Source organism: Engystomops pustulosus, chromosome 3, assembly GCF_040894005.1.
Source record: "Engystomops pustulosus chromosome 3, aEngPut4.maternal, whole genome shotgun sequence".
Classification (NCBI taxonomy): Eukaryota; Metazoa; Chordata; class Amphibia; order Anura; family Leptodactylidae; genus Engystomops; species Engystomops pustulosus.
Genome location: NC_092413.1, coordinates 186779096 through 186802629, shown reverse-complemented (window position 1 = coordinate 186802629; position 23534 = coordinate 186779096). Strand labels below are relative to the sequence as shown.

Sequence of the window (23534 nt, the reverse complement as noted above, 5' to 3'; positions counted from 1 at the left end):
GTAAATAAACACCAGTGTGAACACAGTGCAGTTTTGATGCATTGCTTCACACATTGTAAACTGTGGGATGAGATCCAAAAAAAAAAAATGGGGGTGGATGTTGTTTTAATAAACTTTTTCCTTCTGTCATTCTTTTATGACCGATATGTTATGGCATGAGAAGCGACAGGATTATTAAGAATCTCTTGCTTCTCAATAATTCAGGTATGTACCCCTGTGTCAGAATGGAAATCTGCACTAACCAGGGATTGACATAGGTTCCAGCTATAACCTGCACCAGGGACGTAAGTAGTAGAGACAGAGCCCCATAGCAGACTTCTGAATGGGGCCCCTTTCCCCATCACACATGCAAGTTACAATCACACACCATATACCGTATTTTTCGGACTATAAGGCGCACAAAAAATTCTTTGATTTTCTCTGAAATCAAAGGTGCGCCTTATAGTCCAGTGCGCCCTATGTATGAACCATACTTACAGACAACAGCTGCCTTGAACTGTGCACAGGTCTGCCACCTGCTGGTCATTCACCATTATAATCAGATGCGCCTTATATTACGGTGCGCCTTATATATAAACCTAGCAGGTATTTATTGAAGGTGCACCTTATAGTCCGGAAAAAAAAAACTGTATACACAACATATATACATACATACATACAGTATTATATACACCCATGTATTATATACACAGACATATATCACATACACATCACATATACACACACATATATATCATATACACCTCACAAGGTACAAGGGCCCCCTGACACTAGCAGGCCCCATAGCAGCTGCTATTGCTGCTACCGCTGTAGTTACGCCCCTGACTTGCACCAGTTTACAAGTGCTAGTTCTAGTAAATCTACTCCGGTTTTACCCTCCACTCCACCCACATCTAATGATAAGAAGTTGCAATTAAGTTGCACAATCATGGTGTTTGCCAATATGTTATTTGCTATTTTCATGTTTTATATGCCGGAGAACCACTAAATTGGTAAATTGGAGAGAGCAGAGCATGACAAATGGACTCGATTGGGGAAGGCAGTTATTATTTTTGGCTCTGGGTGTTTTTTGTTGTTGCCCAATTTTAGCATTGTGGAGGAGATTTATCTGAAATGTCTGAGGTAAAACTGGAAACCAATCAGAGCTCATCTTTACTTTTATAAACAGCTGTGGGAAAATGAAAGCTGAGCTCTGATTGGTTGCCCTGGGCAACTAGACCAGTTCTGCTCTCAGACTCAGTATTTGGTGCACTGTAAGATAATATAATGAGTGTCAGAAATGTCAAACACAGTCATGAAGGGTTTTAGAAGTTGGTAGACTAGTGTTTTGTTTAATTATACACCAAAAATTGCACCCAAAAATTGTCGGGAAACTAGAAGTGCAGGGGAAAGTGTAGAGATTGAAGAGCCACGTCCAAATTGAGAGACAAAGAAGGTTATCAGTGTCAGAACAGAAGCTAAACTGTGGCACCGACACATAATAAATATGGCGCACAAGGTGCAGCAACAAAAAGAAAAAAGTGTAGGCCAAAAAACTGGCACAAAGCCAATAATACATGCTTGTCCAAAATCAAGTGTTTCTTATTTTCATTCTACAGCTCAATATTTCTTTTTTTTTTTTTTCAACTTTCCTGTCAGCTTGAAGATTATGGAAGTTTTCTCTGAAGCCTGAGAACTGCAAACTTTATGGGTTTGGTTTATTTGGTTCTAGATTTTCATTTCTCGTACTGTATTAATGGAGCATTCCCAAAGTTCCCTGCAGTGAGATCTTTCCTCAGTGAGGAGTAATGACAGGTTAAATTTCCTCGCTTAAAATTAGTAAGGAATTGCAATGCTGAAGCTGTCCACAGGCCGCTCTACATCTTAAAGGGCTACTGCATGTTAGAAAGTTGTATCACATCACATAGGTTATGATCACTGGGGCCTTCGTCATTCCTGAGAATGAAGCAGCTGCAGGGACGACTGAGAACTATATCACCTTCTAAATTTTCTCTGCTTCAGGTTACTATCTGTATTAAAAGGAGCAAGTAAGGAAATACCATGGGGGGGAGGATTTATAAAACCAGAGTTTCATATTCTGGGCTTACTCCAGAGCACGATAATAAACTAAAATGTAGCACATTTATTAAGATTGTGTTTATTTTTTATATGTAAGTCAGAACTGTTTGACCAGTGACGATTGGATTTTCAAAACTTTTTGCTGTTATGGGAACAAGAATTAACAATAAAACTTTATTACAGACACCTTACAGCTGATCATTGCAGCCTGGGACTAAATTAAAGCATCCAGAGAGCTTCACCAGAGGTCACAGTGGGCAGATAGGTCCATCTGTAACTAGGGGTTGTCTGTAAGTTGGGTGTCCTTAAGTAGGGGACCGCCTGTTTAGTGAAAAATTTGGTTAACTTATAAAAATTAGTCATTTCTGCTGGGATTTGTAGCATATTATAGTAAATCTGTTGAGCCTACATGTACCGAATAGATGTTTGATGTATTATAGAGAAACCTATAGGAAATATATTGGGAACATAACCATCCCTGGTCCCTGTAGGACTTTGGAATAAACAAACTTTGTTCTTAAACAGTTTTCTGGGATGTGAGACAAGTAAAATAATTGCAATTTTTAGTTTACCCCGTGAAAATATGTAACTTTTTACTATTTTGTGCCCTCTAATAATGGTAGTTTGGTGGTAATCCGGAGAGTTGCTATAACTGGTACATGTTATTCCTAAACAGGGGAGGATACAGATTGCTGTTCTTTACATAGTGGGGGTTATATTATTATATTACTTGTAAATTAAGCTCTCAAGGTCATGAACTAAATGGCGAGTATAGCTAAAATCTCCACCAGTTCAGACCTGGTCTAAGCAGATCCAACCTAGCAAAGATCCCTCCTGGATCTACCAGAAGCACGGACCCTCTTAGTAGAACCATCACACTGTGCGCTGGCAGAGGGCTATTAAGGCTGGCAGGCAAAACACCAATAAATTCCCCCATTATCTCCTGTTTTCTGTGCATAAACTAACCTATGCAAGTCAAGGGGTTATTAGTCGTATAGAAAATCTTTACCAATAGAGTAAAATACCCAGACTATTCAATGATTTTGCAAGTAATGCTTTGCTTGTATTATCAGTATATAATAGGTGACATCGCATTGTGATATCTTAAGTTTTTTAACCTGTGAAGGGTTAAACCTAAGCAAACAAACAAAAACCTGCAGCTTTGTACGTATTTCCTCGGGAAAAGAGCAAAGGATTTTAAGTTCTACTACATGTCTACCCCATCTGAACCCAACCCACCTCCCCCTTTCATAGTAAAAACAGGAAACCCCCATGTTTAAACATTCTTACACCGCACAAGATTCATCCCAAATCCAATTACTAATTGTAGCAGTTGTGAATGAGTTCATAAAGTTATACGTAACAGGGTCGAGGTGTGGTACGCTATTAAAGTAAGAAATGTTGCCTATAAATAAATGTCAACTTTTGTCCTTAAATCCTCTGTGGAATAAGCAATAATGTTTCCATGGCTTGTAGAAAATTACATTTTTATCAAGTTATGCAACTTCCTAATACACTGTGTATATAAATTACAAATTGCCTTTAAGATCTCTACTTGCTGATACTGAATGGAAACATTCTTCCTTAAGAATGCAAAGAACCCAAATCATGCTACCAAATGCTGGTTATTCACCAACTTATTGGTTTGTAATACTGCATCCTCAAAAAGAGGAGAACAACAGTCTATATCAGAGCCAAGAAGACTTTTATAACTGCTGCTGAGGTTCTGTCAGGAGCCTCCCGCACAGATCTGGCAAAACTGCTTGATAAAAGCGGGCTCTAAGCTCCTGCATTACTAAAACCCAATGCACCCCAATACAGTCATTTAGAACTGGGGGAGCCTATGAGAGAGGAGAGAACAGGACTGGCCAATGTATCCTGCCTTGTGCGTCAGCTTTTTGGCTTACAAGGCATGAAAAGTCATGATACTACAAAATCCCCACTTAAAGGACATCTACCACTAGGATGAAGGATTGTCAACCAAGTACACTTACATGCCTGTGTGTGCCCACTCTGGTAGGATCTGCTCTTCTTTAAGCTTCTAATGTCATGGTTTTTACAAAAAAAGGCTTTTAAAATTATGCAAATGAGCACAAGGGGCTCCGGGTTCCATTAAGATCTATTTTCTTTTTTTCTTAAAAACAATGGCAAAGGAAGCTTAAAGAAGAGGCTAGAGGGGGCACACATCACCATGTTAGTGTGCTGGGTGTACAATTCTTCATCCTGGTGGTAAATGTCCTTTAAACCCACAAAACTTAATCCCCAATAGGGTCAGTAATATGGTACCTACACATATCTATGGGTCCATACACTTCATGCAGAGGTCTCTCTAGAGTAGACTGTGTACCTAACTCTACTGTGTGCATGATGGTCTTTGCTATATTTGTACATATGTTGTTAAAAAAGCCTATTATTATTAATAATCAACCTACCAGTATGTTTTGGAGTGTGGGAGGAAACTGGAGGAAATCCATGCAAACACGGAGAGAACATACAAACTCTTTGCAGATGTTGACCAGGATGGAATGTGAACCCAGGGCCCCAACGTTGCAAGGTTGTAGTGCTAACCACTGATCCATCGTGCTACCCCTACCCTAACAAGCCAATAATCTATTGTCTATGGTTGCCAAAGTTCCTCATCTATAGTTGTTTGACATCAGGCACAGGCAGCAGCAGCTAATCCACTGCATTGTACAGAAGCCTCCTGGTAGATAAGAAGTTACTAAATCTCTTTCATTTGCTGCAACTACAACTGGAAGCACAAAATGATAAAGTTGTAAACCTGCAGCATGTTGGTAACTACATAGAGGTAGCATTAGCAGCTTTCAACATCTGTAATACTGAAAGCCGCAGGAAACCCACAGCAATACCTGCAGCAAAAATACCCACTTTCAAGTTATTATCCACACTGAAATTCAGTGGTATTTTCACTACAACTGCAAGTAATATATCTGGGTGTATGAGCTATGTCAAGGAGAATAATATTTCTATATCAGGCTAAGAAAACACAAATAGGAGCATTTATTAATTTGGCAGGGAACCACACTATATTTGTCAGTGGGATGTAAGTTTCTGGCGCAAGGGATTAATGAATAGGCGCACAGACAAAAAAGTTTAGAACTATCTAGACTTACTTTTATCTGCTCTATTATTGAGCCACAAATTGCGCCACAAAACGAGTAAAAAAAATAGAAGTGCCATTAAACTGTTTTGTGAGGGTGTCTGAAAACACCAATATTGTGTCACCGACAATTCATAAATTAAGGCGCAGAAAGGAAGAAAAAAACATCACCAGTTTTCTGCTTGAAAGGCCATAATAAATGACCCCTAAAGAGAAGCAATGTTTGAAAGCGGATCTGTGGTCCGACCAGAGGAAATAATTGCAAGGGCCACCATTCTCTGTATACGGGATACGTGCATGTTATCATACAGCTAGTCACTGGCCATACAGCTACCTCTGCCAGTTATGGGCTAAGAGCTATTTCCTTTGTGTCTAGTGGGAATCAGAGATTGGGGGCAGGGGCGTAACTACGTAACTACAGCATTAGCAGCCATAGCAGCCGCTATGGGGCCCACAGTGTCAGGGGGCCCCGTCATCCGACCTGACACAATAAAGAATGGAGGATGTGCACCATTATATCTATATTGTACTGCACATTGTCCAGCATAATATGTATATAACATATACTGTGATGTATTTCTGCAGTATCTGTGATGTGTATATGGTGTCTGTATACACTGTATGTGAGTATGTTGCATATGGCACTGTATGTATGTGTATATGCACATGAGTGTATTTATATGTGTGAGTATACTAATATGTATATTTTTTAAGTGGGAAGGGGGCCCCATGCAGTAGCCTACTAGGGGGCCCCGTCTCTCCTAGTTATGCCACTGATTGGGGGAATTATGAGGCACCTGAATATTTGGTGAGGGATTGGTGGGATGTCTACTACTAACGTAAAAAAATGTCCCTCTTGGAAAACTTGACAAACAGGGACACAAACCAAAACAGGCATTTCTTATTAATGTATTGAAAATGAGAACTTATATAGTTCAGCCATTACTGTGACCCTTCTCAACCGGTAGCAGATCTCCCATGTGTGTACCAAATACAGTACCGCTCCTTATTACAAGGAATATGTGAATATAACTCATTGTAGATTCTGAAATTGAGGTATCCTGCATTCATGAAGCTTTTTGTTGGCTTTAGAGACCAGTAAGAGTAGTAAAGCGTGGATAACAGGACTCCTGGTTTGGGGACAACTCCACTGCGGAATAGTCTATATATGAGATTTTTGCAGCAATTTTCTTATAACATTAATAAGTTTAGACTTACAACGATCTGCAACCCTATAGCAAGACATTAAAGGGGTTTACCCATGAAGAGAAGTTAGGCCCTATCCACGGGATAGGGCCTAACTTGCTGATCAGTGGGGGTCTCAGTGCTGAGACCCCCATGGATCACAAAAACGAGGTGTCCGTCGTACCCCTTGTTGCTCCGTCAGATTAATGGAGCAGGCGGCCGTGCATGACCATTCTGCTCCATTAATCTCTATGGAGCTGATGGAGATCTCATTATTTGTGAACTCCTACAACAAGTTATCCCACTGTTAAAAAGGGTTGTATACACAAGGTGGATGTCTTGGTTGAACTTAATTTAAAATAACTTTTTTAGCTAGGAAACTATGTAAGGGAACTATCAAAAGAGGCATAGTAAGTGGAATCTGGGAGAAGTTGGATTCTATCTGCATCATTCCTGTAAGCTTTAAAGGGAACTTGTCATCAGATATTGGCCTAATAATCGATTACCAGTTTGTTGTCAAGCAGCTGAATACCTTCCAGATCATGTTTCTTTCATTGCCTAGCATAGTGACATCATCCAGAAAATAAACTCTTAAAATAGATGTAAGTTGGTAGTAAAAAAGTCTAGGAGGTGGAGAGTTAAACATTGAAGTCAAGCTCTCCCTGCATCAGAACACCTCCTACAGTTTGATTGCACTGGACTTCATTGGTTAGTGGTGTCTCTGGGTGCAAGACCATCAATTACAGTGAAGGGAATAGGGGGCATTCTAAGGCAGGGAGAGCTTGACTTCAGTGCTAAACTCTCCGCCTACATAACTTTATACAACAAATTTACCTCAAAATCTCACCTCAAAACTTATTTTCCTAGATGATGCCAAAACACTGCGCTATAAAAGAAACATGATCTGGAAGGTGTTCAGCTACTTGACAACATACTGGTAGTGGTTTATTAGGCCAACTTCTCCTGACAGGTTCCCATTAAAGGAAATCTACCATCAAAATCCAGCATGGTAAACCAGGGACACCTTACTTATAGATGCAGGCACTGTGACTGTGGTAATCGTCTGATATTTGTTATCCATGGCCTCCTTCCTTCTGAAATCAACTTGTAAAATTATGCTAATGAGCCTGAGGGGCTACCCTAGCTCCTCTGTGATCTTGCTTTACAGGCTGCTACACTGTCTCGCTCTCCCCTATGCTTCCTCAGCACTTGTGCAGTCAGCAGCAACTGCATTTTATGGGGAGTATGTCCTGCAGTGTTTCTAGGAAACTTTTAAGGCTACCATTGTGTAAAATCGGCATGACTGGAAGACTGAAGCCACACAGTCAGAAGATGATGCTTTTGTTTTACTGACTGTGCAGTTTGATTACAACACACTTTATTGAATGTAATTTTTTTTACAGTTTCCTAGTTATTACATGTCTGCTTGATTCTGTTTGAATGAAAATACCAAATACATTCTATGTCGTCGTCCCCCACCAAAAAAAAACATGTGTGTACTAATTTCAGCCTACTCCTGTTACCATCCCTGTCACTCTCCATTATCATAGGTTGAATTCACACCATACTTTACAAGCACAGTTGTATTTTAGTGCTGTTGACTATGCATTTCAATAAAGTTGAGGCTCCAGGATCTTGACATATTCCAGCCAAACGTATCGAGAGGGGAAGCCATTCTGATATCTTTACAACATCTGCTCTTTACTAACAACTCTGTGTGTAACATCTTGCTGAAATATTTACATATTTCAATGAATTACTATGGTAGAATAGCTTCTCCTGATTTATAGTATGAATATTAGCACATACAAGTTTTACTGTCCTTTGCTCATTTTGTATAAAAAACTACAGAAAAACACAAATATAAAAATGCATAGAAAATGCATCAAATCCTAAAGTAAACTTGCACCTACAAGTACAAACTGAATGTTCTAATTTGCGATTTGTTTACTTGTCCTTTTTTACTCTTTTAAAATATGAAATGTTCAGTTTTTTTTATAGAATGCATATATTTATTATTATTTTTATTATCTCAAAATGTAATATTTTACTTTGTTGGCTTTCTCCTCATATCCATCATGATCTACTATCCATACAATACATATCATGAGCACCAGTCTGCAGCCTAATTCAGGTGCATAGGAGTGGTCTGCAATACCAGACACAACCACAACACAGTTTATGATGCTTTACCTGGTGTACAATCAAAGTACTAAGTACAGCACTCCCTTTAACCAGGTGCCTGCACTGTCCATCATATACAATACTGATGACCTATGTCACCCTACCCTCTCAGCTAAAAAAATACTTTACAAAATAGTATTTTTCATTATTATTTTTTATTATCTACCATCAAAATCTAGCATGATAAACCAGGGACACTTACTCAAAGATCCCACCTGGCACCGTGACTGCGTTTAACATCTTATATTTATTAGCCAGGCCTCCTTTCTTCTAAAATAAACGTTTATAATTATACTAATGAGCCTTTGTTACCAGAGACCCTCCGTGCTGCAGCTTCACATACTGTTACAGCCTCCCCCTGCTCCCTTCAGCATTTCCCCTGCTGTAATCTCACACAGTGGGAGGAGTTACTACTCCTGAAAAGTGTAACAGCCTTTGAAATTGCAGCACGAAGGGACAACCCCTAACTTTTTGTTAATTTTAAAAAGTTGATTTTAGAAGGATCATAAGGAAACATAAGAATATTACCACAGTCCCTGTGCCTGCAGTACCAGGGGATGCACAGCTGGTAGTCACATGTGTGCCCCTGTGCCCGGGGGCCTTGAAAACTCAGAAGAAGACACTAATATTATAAGTGGTACTAGTATTAGAAATGGTAGATGGGAGGCCGTGGTTGGGTCAATTTGCACTTTCAGGTTTTCACATGCAGTAACCAAAACCAGGTGTGGATAATAAGAGAAGTATAAATAGGAGTAAGATAATAAGAGAAAGTATAAATGACAGGTGCTGATCCTTCTCTGTATTAAAAAAAATCAACTGCCCCCTTCCAGAGTTTACACTGGACCCCAGGACCTTCATCTTTTGTCTGTAAAATATGATTTTGCATGATAACAAGGCATATTGTATATAGAACATATTGAGCAGCCATGTGATAAGCATAAATTAACTTATAATAGGAAGAATGATCAAAATTAGTACAACAAAATACTAAAGTAAAATTAAAAAAATATATTGGTAAAAATAACCAACTGTGTTTCTTTTCATTCCCAAAAGCTCAGCATAAAAAAAGGAATTTAAAATCCAACTCCTCCATTTTCCCCTAGTTTTATGTGTGATAAATGCCCCTTATTATATACCATATATGCTCGAGTATAAGCCTAGTTTTTCAGCACAAAAAAATGTGCTGAAAACCCAAACTCGGCTTATACTCCAGTAAAAAAATATAGGTTTTACCAGATTTTTGTGGTAAAATTAGGGGCCTCGGCTTATACTTGGGTCAGCTTATACTCGAGTATATACGGGTACAATTTAAGGGGAGGGGGAGGTGTAAGAGAAAGTTGCAGCCTTCCCTCTATAGGCCCAAGCACATTTCTCCAGCTATGTATTTGCAGAACATTACATGGACTATTATCACTGTATATATCATCAGGATGAATACAATCATTTATTTCTATCACGTGTAATATGGCTGGGGAAGAAGAAAGTAAATGTGTAATAACACTGTGTAAAGATCTGGCTGACGTACAGAGAGCCGCCAGCTGTGCTTCTTATTAGCGTATCAGTTATGCTCCATCATCATTTCCTTCTGAATGTAGAAAAAAAAATGGGATATTAATGGTAACATAGCAAACCCAAGGCAAACATTTATCTACCATATTCTACGGGATCATCGGATGGAACTACAAAATAGCCAATCCTAGAAGTAGTACGGAGGGAGGGATACACAATCACAAGTCAGCATAGAGCAAATTTACTTAGGTTATGTTCACACATTGGGGATTATATCAAGTGTCCTGACAAAACCCTTTAGCGCTCCAATAGTAATGTATTTTTATAAGAGATAAAAACTTTGTAAAGGATCAAAAACTTAAATAAACAAAACACAAGCAAATCAAAATGCAAAGCTGACTTGCCCAAGGCAAGCACTGTGTGAGCATAGTCTATCTCTATCCAAACTTTACACACTATTTTTTAATTCATTGTTCTGTTTTATTATTATTACATACTTCATTATTTCCCCAAATTAGGTGTTTTACTATTAATAATCAAAATAATAATTTTTGATTTTTTTGCAACTACTATTAATCATATATTATTATTATTAATTATTATCATATAATATATTTTTGTAATTATTATAATTCATAATAATATAGAATATCGTCACTAGTGGTGGCAGTCTCATGTTATTTTTTTATATAATAATGTAATATTAGAATTATATTATTATCAGCAATCAGCTATTTAGTCATAGGAAAATCTAATCAGGCTTTACTAATATCACAATTTAATATTTATTTCTAACCAAAAGTTTTAATATTGCATTTATTTAGAATTTTGGTTTGTTAACTTATTTTTTTTAATAAGAAAATATTCTTCTTATTATAATCATTATTAATAATTATTTATTAGATTTGGAATTTCAATAATTTTGATAATTATTTATTAGATTTGGAATTTCAAAGCAAATAAATATATGGTAAAATGAAAATGACATTAATATCAAACTCCAAAAAAATATACCTATAAAGAAAAATACATGTGTACACAAAAGTTTCCAGAGATTGAAGTATCAGCTGGTAGTTGTGTTGTGGTAGTGAACCAGCGGAGTTAGAGACCACATGTTCTTGATACCTCACAGCCATTTATGATCTACAGTTGTCATAAGAGATAGACAACCTGTGGTTTTCCATCTGTTTGAACTACAAATCCCAGGCGTTCACCTCCACCAGCTATGGTGACAAATCTGTAATTCTGTTTGTCATTGCTTGGTCATACGGTGATCACCTACTTCTATTTTGTAAGAGGCTTTGGGGGATCAACCTTCCATTGGCAATGATTACACTATGGAGAAAACTGCAGAATAGGACAGGAAATAATTCAAAATGTAAGGTGTATTATAACGCAGATAGATTATAATGAATCTCAACTCATGGGGGGTTATTTATCTTATTTCCCCCTTCTCTGCCTCTTCTTTGCACCTTTTGTGAGTCTATTTTTTGCACCTCATTTGTCTTCTTTGTTTTGGCTCTTTGTCAAATTCAGAGATTTTTTTGCGCCTTATTTTAAAAAAGGTACAATTTGTTACGCACATCATATTATTGCCTTTTGCTAAGCATGGTCAACACTGGCGTGTTATTGCGCAAATTATTTGTGCCCATATAGGCGCATTAGTATAATAAATCGGGCGTAAACATCTGTATAGAGACGCAATATAATGAGAAATAAGGCGCAAAAGAACATGGCGAATTGAGGCATAACATTCCAAATAAACGTGAAATAAAGGGCGCAAAAACAAGGAAAAAAGAAAAGATAAATGACCCCCATAATCTATCTATCTTGATATCTATTCTATCTATCTTTCCTGATGTATCATCTATATTTCCACATATCCATCTATCTTTTATGATATCTGGCTATCTCTCATCTATATTTCCTCATATCTGTAAATTATCTATATATTCTGATATCTATCTACAGAATATATATATATACATACATATTATATCCATCTTGCTTAGGAAAGGCTGCCCAGGAAACATTGCGTGGAATAAAAAACATAAAAAACACAGTTTTTTCCACTCGATCCTTTGCTTGGAGCTATTTTTCTGCATATACCTATCTATATTCTATATGACACATGTAAATTAAGTTCAATACTACAAATGCTGAGTGCTGTGGCTGTAACTCCCTGAATGTGAGCATATCATGGCTGGATACAACTAGGTTCACATAATTTTTTGTACATTTTTTACACTGTATTTGATAAAATGTGATGAGTTACTGTAATACTGTATCAGTCCATTCAGGCTCTTGTCTACTCTACAGATCAGATAAGACACATAGAGCATTGCTAGATAAATCTATCTGTATATGACCCTGGCCTGTAGGATTCTGTGTAGCTTGTTGATCAGGATTTGGAGACTGCAAAGGGTTAAGAGAATTGCGTACTTTAGATTTCAGGGATTATTGGGGAATGAAAAGCAGCTTTTTACCAAAATCCTGTTAATGGTTTGGCAGTGCTGTGTGTTTGGACAAGGTGTTTACCTCCTGCTATACGCTTCTCTGAAAGTCCCAGTCATTAACCCTTATACTGCCCTATACTGAGAACAGTTTTGAAATATTTGATTGAAAGCTCTACAAGTAAGATAACTGCTAAAAATTCATGAATTCTCGTCTTGCAGTTGTAAAATTCTACTTTAAAGGTTCTGCAGTTTACACCATTACTGGTCACACAAACCCAAGGCCTCATTCAGACCATCTGATTTTAGTGAGCATGTGCCATCCTCATGTGGACATGTGCCATCCTTGTGTGGGCATGTGCCATATTTGGTGAGGACATGTGCCATCCTTATGTGGACATGTGCCATCCTTGTGTGGACATGTGCCATACTGGTGTGGACATGTTCCATCCTTGGTGAGGACATGTGCCATCCTTGGTGAGGACATGTGCCATCCTTATGTGGACATGTGCCATTCTTGTGTGGCCATGTGCCATCCTTGGTGAGGACATGTGTGGCCATGTGCCATCCTTGGTGAGGACATGTGTGGACATGTGCCATCCTTGGTGAGGACGTGTGCCATCTTTGGTGAGGACATGTGCCATCTTTGGTGAGGACATGTGTCGTCCTTGTGTGGACATGTGCCATCCTTGGTGAGGGCATGTGTCATCCTTGTGTGGACATGTGCCATCCTTGGTGAGGGCATGTGCCATCCTTGTGTGGACATGTGCCATCCTTGGCGAGGGCATGTGCCATCCTTGTGTGGACATGTGCCATTCTTAGTGAGGAAACGCATTTATTATCTTTATGGTCGTATTCAGTCTATTTAAGGCCTCATTCACACGCCCGTCTGTGGGGATGTATATGCGCCCGTACCCTTAGTCTGTTGTGTACTATAGATCACAAATTTCCTTAAAGGAAATTGGTCTGTGAAAATCATGGAAAAACATGTCCATAGTATCGGCATAATCATGTGCCGTCTGTGGATATGTAAGATCCCATTGCCTATTAGCTACTTACGATACACTGGAATGAATCAAATAAATCATCCAAAAATAGAAGTGTTACTGGATGGCCTAAAGGCCCCACATAGCCTATTACCTGTGGATTTGCCATATGGCATTTCCGCGAGCTAAATCCAACCGCAATATAGAAGTAGTGTACTTTATGGGATTTATCAAAATCCCATACATACATACATTTAAAAAAATTTCATGCTGTGGAATGGCTGCGTAAAATAACCGCTAGGATAAAATTCCACAGCCATGTGTGCCTCAGGGTGCATTCACACGTGGCGCTAACGCATGCGTTTTGAACCTCCTTACAACAACTGAGAAGAGGAGATTTGCCCAATTACATTGCTGTTAACATTTTGTAGACAAAATGGTTGCGTTCACATAAACTCAAAGTTAACAGCAATGTAATCAGACAAATCTCCTGTTATCAGCTTTTGTAATGTATTTAAAAACGCATGCGTTACTGCCACATGTAAAAGCACCCGCAACCTGCGCCAGGGGGGACAGACTTTAACTTTTACATTGCAAACACTGAAAGTCTGCAATACAATGGGGCAGATGCATTATCGTCTCTGCGCCTAAAAAATGCCGGGATCTTTTGTTTTTTGGGCGCAGAATTGTTGTGGATCATTATAATGAGTTTACACCAAAAAGAACAGATGTTTCCGACTATCTCCGCAATCTTCCGTCATTTTTTTGGCGCAAGTGGGTGTGGCCTAACTTTTCCACATTATCCGTCACATTTGTCTGCATTTTTAGGTGCAATTTTTGGCGCACAATAGACCAGGAAAAAAATGGTCACAGCACCAAGGGGGCAGTCCATGTAAGCTTTTGGCGCACATCTCATTGATGTCGGCATTTTTATGGCGCCATTTTATTACATTGGGCTGTGCTTTCAGGAGACTGATCTCCGATGCCGACAGTCGTGCTTGCACCAGAATTAGTAAATCCCCCTTATGATTCTAAACCTGAAACATAAGGGATCGTAACGGAAGGGATTTGTATAAATCCCATCCATTATGCTGTCACTGGAAAATGGTGCAAGTTAGGTGTCTGAGATCCCGCTGTGGCTCCCCTGAGATTATGCCAGGTGTGTCCCCGGTTTGAGACTTGCCTCGCACAGTGGGGGGCATTCATTGTATTTGGTGCTAGGTGTTGTTTTTTTGCACCCAATTTTAGTGGTGTTTTGCACATGTATTGTGGCACACGGCCTTAACGTATCTCTCACAATGTAATTTAAACATATCAGCGGAAGAAATAATAAACCACATTCATGAAATATGTTTAGAAGTTGGCAGACTTACTTTTTTTGGTGTAATTAAGCACCAAAAACGTGTAAGGGTGATGCCACACATGGTGTTTTGAACCCGTTTTTAAGCAAAATACATCCGTAGGAAACTAGAGGTGCAGGAGTAGTGTGAGAATTAAAGAGCTGACAAAATTGAAATCCAAAAAGTGAGTGAAAGAAAAGAAGCTACACTGTTGCGGCGACATATAATAAATTTGCCACACATGTTGCAGCAACAAAAATTTTTAAAAAAACCTGTCTGCGGAAAAACTGGTGCAATAAGCCAACAATAAATGCCTCCCAGAGTGTTTTAATACAAAAACCCACATCATTTTGAGTTTTGTTAAAGAACAATACAAAAAAAGGGTTTGTGGCATTTTGGGTGGGGTATTTGTTTTCTACTGAAACAGGCCTTCATTCTCTTGGGTTTTGATGAAGGACTTAAAAAATTGTAAACAAAATATTATTGTTTTTCGACTAGATGCTGAAAAAACGTAGGCCAGCTGTATACATTGGCATCAGACTAGCTGCCTGTCATCCCAATTTGTAACCTTCTGTGTTATACAGTATCTGCATAGTAAATGGGATTTTAGTAAATTATACTCATAGGCTACATATATAACTTGCAGATGCTACAGCTATCTCACAGCTCCAGGTATTGCTAGGAGCTCATGCTCACTGCTGTGGATTCCTCAGGAGGGCGCATTCACATGATGCGTTGCATTGCATTTTTTGATGCGTTTTTGACGCATTCCAAAGGATTCAGCCTTGATCACATGCTGAGGTTACACTGCTTTTTAGCAGATTCAGTAGAAACCCAATGTACCCTCAGCATGCGATCAAGGTTGAAGCCTTTGGAATGCGTCAAAAACGCATCAAAAATGCGATGCAATGTGTGAACCTGCCCTCATCCCCTGTGTCTGAGCCTTGTGCCCATGAGGAAAAACGCATGTCCATTTCTATCCCATGTTTGTGGCTCGGAGAGAGCCTTAGCAGTCAATGGGGCTGCAAAAAAACGGATTGCACAAAGTTAGGCCCGTTTCACACATGCTGCCGGGATCGCATGGCCCAAACGCTGCACACCGGGACTGAACTCATCATGTCAGTTCACTCCCGGTGTGCAGCTTTCGGGCCGTGTGATCCCGGCAGCATGCGTTGCGAGTGTGATGCGAGTTGAGTGTCAGCGCCACAATAAGCTTGGTTTGCTGGGCCTCAAGCCTTGTAATTTTTTGTCCTTAATGTGGCGGTGGCTTTTGGTTCCCACAGGTTCATTGCACTTATTTATATTATAGCCATGATTTTGGTGCTAATTTAGACCTGGCAAAAACAGGTCTAGAAATTGCCTGGATTTTTGACGGTCATTTGTTTTATTTGTGGTATGAATGGCCGAGCACCACAATATAAAATCACACTGGAAAACCACAACTGTGCACTAAAAACAGAAATTGCGCCAAACATTAATACATTCCCTTTATAGAGTCCAGGACTAGTGAGATATTTCAAAACTTTCCTCTTCATAGTTTCTAGGTAAGGGCGCAGCATGTCAGTAAGGAAAGATATTCACGGTTGCCTAGAGAAACCCTGAATTACAGCATTTATAACTTTGGAATAAATCGGTGTTTCCTATCTGATAAAAAGTAAAACAATAACATGCGAGTTACTTACACTATTGCCACTTGTTTGGACTTGAAGCACAACAATATAATTGTGAAATGCAAAACATCAATAAACTCTTAGTAACAATTGTATTGTGGCGAGACATTCCTGTGATGGAGAGCGCTGTGTGTAACTATACACAGGAAGACACAGTCCCCTAGTGGTGGAAACTGAGAACTACCGACAAGAACTTTTTTTTTTTTAACTTTTGTTATCATTCCATAAAATAACAAACACAAACAGATGATTGTGTCAAGATGAATGGTGAAATAAAAGCAAGCAGCCGACTAACCTCTCACTATCCTTCAATAGACTCTATAGGACTGTATAAAAGCATGCTATTATCTAAATGCAAACACATGCAGGGAATTTAAATAGCACCTATCATCATCATCTTAACATACAAAATGAATAAATATGTGTTAAAAAATAACAATAAGGCATGTATTCAGTATGCAAATTACTCAACTCCCTGCAGAAATATCCACTGTTTTCCCATAACGCCAAATCTAAGCAATTTCTAAAAATTTTGTGTCAGGCTATGGTGGCTGATGAATGAATCAATGATGATTGATCCTGATGAACATGGCATGATGGAATAGGCAGCAAAAAGGTTATCAATATCAGAGCACAACAAAACGCTGACCTTGATAAATTTTACTATTGTGTAGCTGTAGCTTGCAGGTGTCCATACTAAGATACCAAAACTTCCCCAAACAATCACCCTACAACCAGGACCGACGCCAGTACAAGGCATACCTGGGCAAGTAACGGGGCCCATTAGTACTGAGGGGCTCACACTAGGAAATATTTTAGGGAAGAGGAGACCGTTTTAGTTTCTGAATTTTTAATACCCCCATGTCAGTTCACAGCAAAGGGGCCCACTGAGGCTCTGTCGCCCAGGGGCCTACTGAAACCGCCCCTGCCTAAGACTATGCTTCCGGATTCCTCTATACAAAAGCATGCTCAACTGCCAAGCAGACGGCGTTGTCTGGGCAGATGTGCCTTGCCCCTTTAAACAAACAGGGGCACTGCTGTGACTGACGGCGACATGGAGTACTGAAGGAGGTAAGTATGCATATTTTTTTTCACAGCCCGCCCCCCAGCCCACCAGTAAAGCTTATACTAATGTCGGACATCCCCTTTCACAGCTACATCTAAAGTTCCTGAATTGTATTACATTGAAAACATCCTAAAAAGTGTTAAACATAAGCAAAAGGTAAGAGATATAAATTTATAAGAAATAGTAATGTGGGAATAGCGTTTCATAGCATTGCCTCATGTGAATGAAGTATGTTCTATCTTACAGAATGCACAGTATCTGGGTGGTCCACAGGTAAGTCATTAGCACAAGTATTGCCACTTAAAATGAATCCAGTGTGTGTATGACTAGTGTATGACGATTGGATCTTTGTTCGCCTGTCTTAAAGGGGTTGTCCAAAGTTAAGCTATCCCTTATCTACATGATAGAGAAGAAAAATGTGATTGGTGTGGTTAGGACTACTACGACTCCAATCTAATCACAAGACTGGGTGCCACGCAATCTGGAGAACAGGGGTCCTGTCCGAATTAATGGGTGGTGCAGCCAATCACCTTGATATCCCCTATGGTGGGGATAACTTCTAGACTTGGGACAACCAATTTAATAGCGCAGATGGTATTACATGCCAGAATTATTAAAATATTATGACTGTTTCTTGTGTTTTGTCGCTGTATGCATGCACCAGAATAGCAATCAGTGCCATTCCTGACTTGCCTAAATTTCCATTATAATCTGTGCCAGTTTCCTTTCTAGTAAATTTGCCACATTATAAATGACTAAGCCACTGCCATAGCAATATAAAACAAATACTAAAACCCAAGTTCGTTATTAGAATAAATTAGTAGAGGGGCAATGAGATAATCAATGTCTAAACATTTCTGTTCTGATTAAAATACATATGAAAGTCTAGTATATAAAAATGAAGAACTCCGAATTCCTACATATTCAGGAGAAGTTTTCACTAATCTGACCCCCTTTCTGGTTTATTTCCCCTCTCTACATGTATTTAGTTGTTAAAGCTTCTCTGTAATATTCCTCTTTAATTTTTGACCATGATTAGCAAATCTATTGGTGCAAACGCTTATAAACAAATGCTTATGTCACAGGTGTTCCTGCAATCATTACCTTGGATTCCAGGGACACCCCTGCCCCTCTCCGTGGCCCCGTCCTCTGGCCCGCACTCACCTCTCCACGCTCCCGCCCCGGCTAGGGCGCGTGCGTACCTGCTCCCTTAGGTTTAAAGGGTCAGCACAGCTCTGGCACTGGCACTTTCGGGTTTCCCATAAAAGCGGCTCCCATCAAGCCCCGCCGGATCTTGGAGCCTAAAACAATAGAGAAATGTTCCTTGCATTGGTCCTTGTTCCTTTCCTTGTCTCTTCGTTGAACTCCTGTTGTGACCCTGGGCCTGACCTCTGACTTCTGCATCTCTGCCACCTGTCCTGACTGCCTGCGTGTACCCGACTCTGAGACTGCCTGCTGAATCAGTACCTCAACCTTGCCACCGCGGACAAGTCGCACCTGTGGCCTGCTCTGCGGCGGGCTCTGGTGAATACCGGGTGCCATTTAGATTCTGGCCCCAGGTGTCAGCTAGTACCATTTCCCGCGTCCTGAAAGCTTACAGGAAACTCACTTGGTCAATAATAGTGTATGGGTAAATAAGAAATACACATCAGTGTAATTTTAAGGTGTGCCCCCCCCCCCTTGTAGTGTGACCCTTACCCCTAACCTTTGTTACCTCATTAACTTTTTCTGAATGTAAAAAAGTGTATCTGATTTCTGTTCTCTTCTCAATAACGCCAATCAATTTACAGTATAGATAAGGTGTCACAGAATGTTTTAGTGGGTTAACACATTCGGGAACATTTACTGATGACATATTTACATGATACTGGCAGGAAAAAGATTCTGGTTTTGACAAAGGTACAGGTTCTATATTTGGTGCATCATAAGAGGAACAAATGAGCATCAGAAATGACACACCACATTGATGAAGGGGTTTAGAAGTTAGTAGACATATGCACCAAATATCTCACAAAGCAGCATTTAAAAGCATACAAGCAAAGAGTGTATGACTTATTTTAGGACACTTCAGTCAACATCAGTGTCATTAATTGGCAATCAGCATCATGAGATTATTTTTACCTAGTTCACTTTGTGCCTCAGCATCACATAATCTAATGATAAGAAGTTAGATGGGATGGCGGTGATTGACCTTTAGGTACTCTGATGGCAATGGAAGAACTTTAGGGTTGGTACATGTTTGTTTGACGTAAAAGTTGCTGAGTGAAATTCAGGCCACATCTGATGAACTTTCCAAGAATCTTTTGTTCTTAGAAACTTGTGGAAGTTCCTTAAAATTAACTTCCTGCTTCCGGAAAGAACAGGAGTAAATGGACAAGAGAGAAAGAAGAGAGGATGTGGGGATGCAAAGGGGGGTGGAGAAAAGACAATGACGAAGAAAGAACACATGCAAAGATAACATTTTACAGCAAAGAGTAATTATTGCTAGCGGAGAGTCTAAAATAGAGTCTGACACAGTGTGGCTAATGCTCCGGCACCGAGTAATGCAATGAAGGCTGCGGTGTCCTCTCCACAAATATTTACATTTTACATCCCAGCTAAGAACCATAAATGGTTGTCAGTATAAGAATAGCTCCTGCCACAGAAAAGCACAAGACACATTGTTGTGGAGAGCTGTTCATAGTAAAGATTAAACATCTGAATATTGGGATCATGGAGAAAAGTGTCTAAAAAGCTAAAATTTAAAGCAGGTAAAAGAAGCAGAAGTCTCTTCACCATAGAACAAAGATCTCTCAACGGGGAAATAGCTGCACATTTTTAGGGAGATAAGATTTTTCCTTCTTTTAGAGCATAGGGCTAAGTCAGAGAAAACTGAATGTCAAAGAGCATTCGGCTAAAAATTGTGGCCAGATTAAGCCCCCCCTAACACAATAAGAAACATAGTGAAATATTCTAAGGGACCATGTTACAGAATTTGTATAGGGGATCAAGAGGTACAGATCAAGGCTATCTGCACACAAACAAGTGCTGTTTTGGGGATGCAAACAAGGGATTTGTGCTTGATTTTTTTCCCATGTGGTTTTCCCATGTCCATGTGGTTTAGGCTACATGCAAAAAATCATGTTTCTGTCCACGTGCCATATCAATGGACCCATGCACATAACCGTTTTTTTTCACGGATCCGTGAGGAATCTGTAGTAGACTTAGAGCAGCTCCTATTCCGGCACTTGTTTGCATCTCAAGCATCTATGACAGTGGTGGTGAATCTATGGCACGGTTGCCAGAGGTGGCACTCAGAGTCCTTTCTGTGGCCACTCAGGCCTTCACCCCTGCACAGAATTTTCTAGACATGACTCAAGGCTTCCTCCTGCAGTCCAAGACAGCCCTGGACATGCCAAGCTCAGTTCTATTTTAAAGCGAAACTTCCTTGGCCGCAAGGACTACAAGAGAAGCAAGAAGGTGTGGACAGAGATGGATTATTGTTTGAGCTCCTGCTCTGGGTCCCCTGATTCTTCCTCTTCTGGGGACCCTGGAAGGAAGCTACAATCGAAATTTCTCCATCTTATTTCTATTGTATTGGTGTCCTCAGGACACCAATACGATTGAAACTTATGATACAGCTGGGATAAATAGGTTACTGCTTAAATTGTCATGTTGGCACTTTGCGTCATAAAAGTAGGTTTTGGGCACTCTATAAAAGGTTCGCCATCGCTGATCTATGAGTGGTATCACGTCATGTTTAGTTTTATTTGTTTTATTACATTATAAGTTTTTTTGTGTTTATCTTTCTAGTGCACCTTCCCTCTCCCCACCTTGAATACCATAAAACTGAACTATAGCACCACAAGGAATCTGCCGCACTATGCCGCTAAATGTCCTGGATCTCGACTGGAAATTAGGATCCACATGGATTTTGCTGTAACTCTTTATGCAGAACGGTGTTAAACGGAATTTAACAAACGCCTTTTTTCTTCCTTTCCATTCCTTGCCCTTACCCCCTAGGTCTTTCGCCCTAATGTTTGCAGTGACCCTAATATGGGGTCCTATTTTTAATCTAAAATTTCAATAGACACAGTTTGAAAATCTATAGGCACCTCATTTGCCAGCCTTCCTTTTTTTGCACATCTGGAAAAACGGATGACATACAGACCGCTTGTTGTGGACATAGAGCACAGCAACTGATTACACACTGATGATACAATTCAAGATATTTTTGAAGCCGCCTTGCTGTGCCTGTGGCGCCTAATTTATGAAATGTCGGCATCACAATATTGTCATTTTCTGACACATCTTTTTTTTGGGCACACAATTTGGACGCAGCTTTGTCCTGACAAATCCTGTCAATTTTCCTGCACTTCTAGTTTCCCTTATCAGCTTGAAGGGTTCTGGGGGATGTTAACAGAGCCCCTCCAAGCTGCAGCTTCACAGGCTGTTACACTGTCTCACCCACTCCCCTGATCTCCCAGTACTCTCCCTCCCTCTGGCTGATGTAATCTCACTACAGCAGAGGAAGTTTGGAGAGGGGAAAGTGTAACAGTCTGTAAAGCTGCAGCACGGAGGGGCTCTGAAAACACCACTCAGAGCACTTCTGGCTCATTGGCATCATTTTAAAAGTTGATATTAGAATGAAGGAGACCATGGATAACAACTATAAGAAGATTACCACAGTCACCGTGCTTGCATCTATAAGTGAGAGTCTCTGGTTTATCATGATGGTTTGTTAATGGTATATTTGCTTTAAGCAAAAATTATATATACAGTAATGTTAATAGATTTCCTTGATGACACAAGAGAGGTAGCAATTTACTTTAGCTTAAAGTTACAAATCAGTACTGTTATATTATTGGTCACTAGATGGCAGCAGGCACCACACACTCCTTTAGACATACTTATCACTTAGGCAAGTGCCACCTTGTGGACCCAGATGGTAAAATACAGTACAGGGCAAGGTACCAGTAAGAAATAAACAAGACTCAATGAAGGAAAAAAATGTATATCTTCCAAATGATACAAAAACCAGAGCTGTGTGTATATGCTGTATGTGCAAACACTACAAACAATACACTTTCCAGTATAAAAACAGTATTGTGGTATGTCAGTGCACTTTTTGATAGTAATAATAATATAATAAATCTTTATATAGTGCAAAGATATTCTACAGTGCTTCACAGCATATACAGTATATATACAGAAAAAATCAGACATTACTGATACTGATTACATAAACATAAGGAATGATAGCGTTGCTCGCAAGAGCTCGCGATCTCTTAGATGCTTTTTTTTAATGAACATAATGAGCAAACATTGACATACAACTTTAAAAGAAACCTGTTAGCAGGTATTTACAGAACCTATTAAAGTAAATTTTATGGTAGATTGCCAACTACATTCTAAACCCTAATCTATGTTTAGGTAATACCAGACTACTATCTACACAAAACTGCAGCTTTTCTAACTGATTGTCACGGGTGCTCCTGCAATCCATCTCCCGGGTCGTAGGCGCACCCGTGCTCCGCTGCTCCGGGTCCCCGGCGATTCACTCAACTCCCCACGATCCAGCGATGACTCCAGCAGTGCAGTGTGGCAGCTTCAAGAAATTTAAAGGGCCAGCGCGCCGATAATTGGCGCTGGCCAGCCATTTTGCTTGGCCATATTCCAGCCCCTTCCTGTGTCCCCTGCCGGATCTTTGTGCCTCACAGCTCTAGAAAAAGCTCCCTAGCGATTATCCTGCGTTTCTGTGTGCCCTGCGTTCCTGTGTGTCCTGCGTTTCTGTGTCTTCCTGTGTCTCCTGTGTTCCTGCTCCCGTGTGTTTCTGCTCCTGAGTTCCTGTGCCCTGCGTTCCTGTGTGTTCCTGTGTATCCTGCGTTAGTGCTCCCGTGTGTTCCTGCTCTTGAGTTCCTGTGTCCTGTGTCCTGTGTGCCTGTGTTTCTGTTTCCGTTGCTGACCCCGGATTAGACTTGAC

General features: G+C 39.9%; 1 long non-coding RNA gene across 1 annotated transcript; it reads left to right on the top strand.

The window, feature by feature from the left end:
* The first annotated feature begins 17616 nt into the window (after positions 1–17616).
* Positions 17617–21571, top strand: LOC140120656 (uncharacterized). Its single transcript, XR_011853932.1, has 3 exons — positions 17617–17728; positions 17819–17845; positions 21365–21571. It is a non-coding gene; the product is annotated as an uncharacterized lncRNA (long non-coding RNA).
* Positions 21572–23534: the final 1963 nt, after the last annotated feature.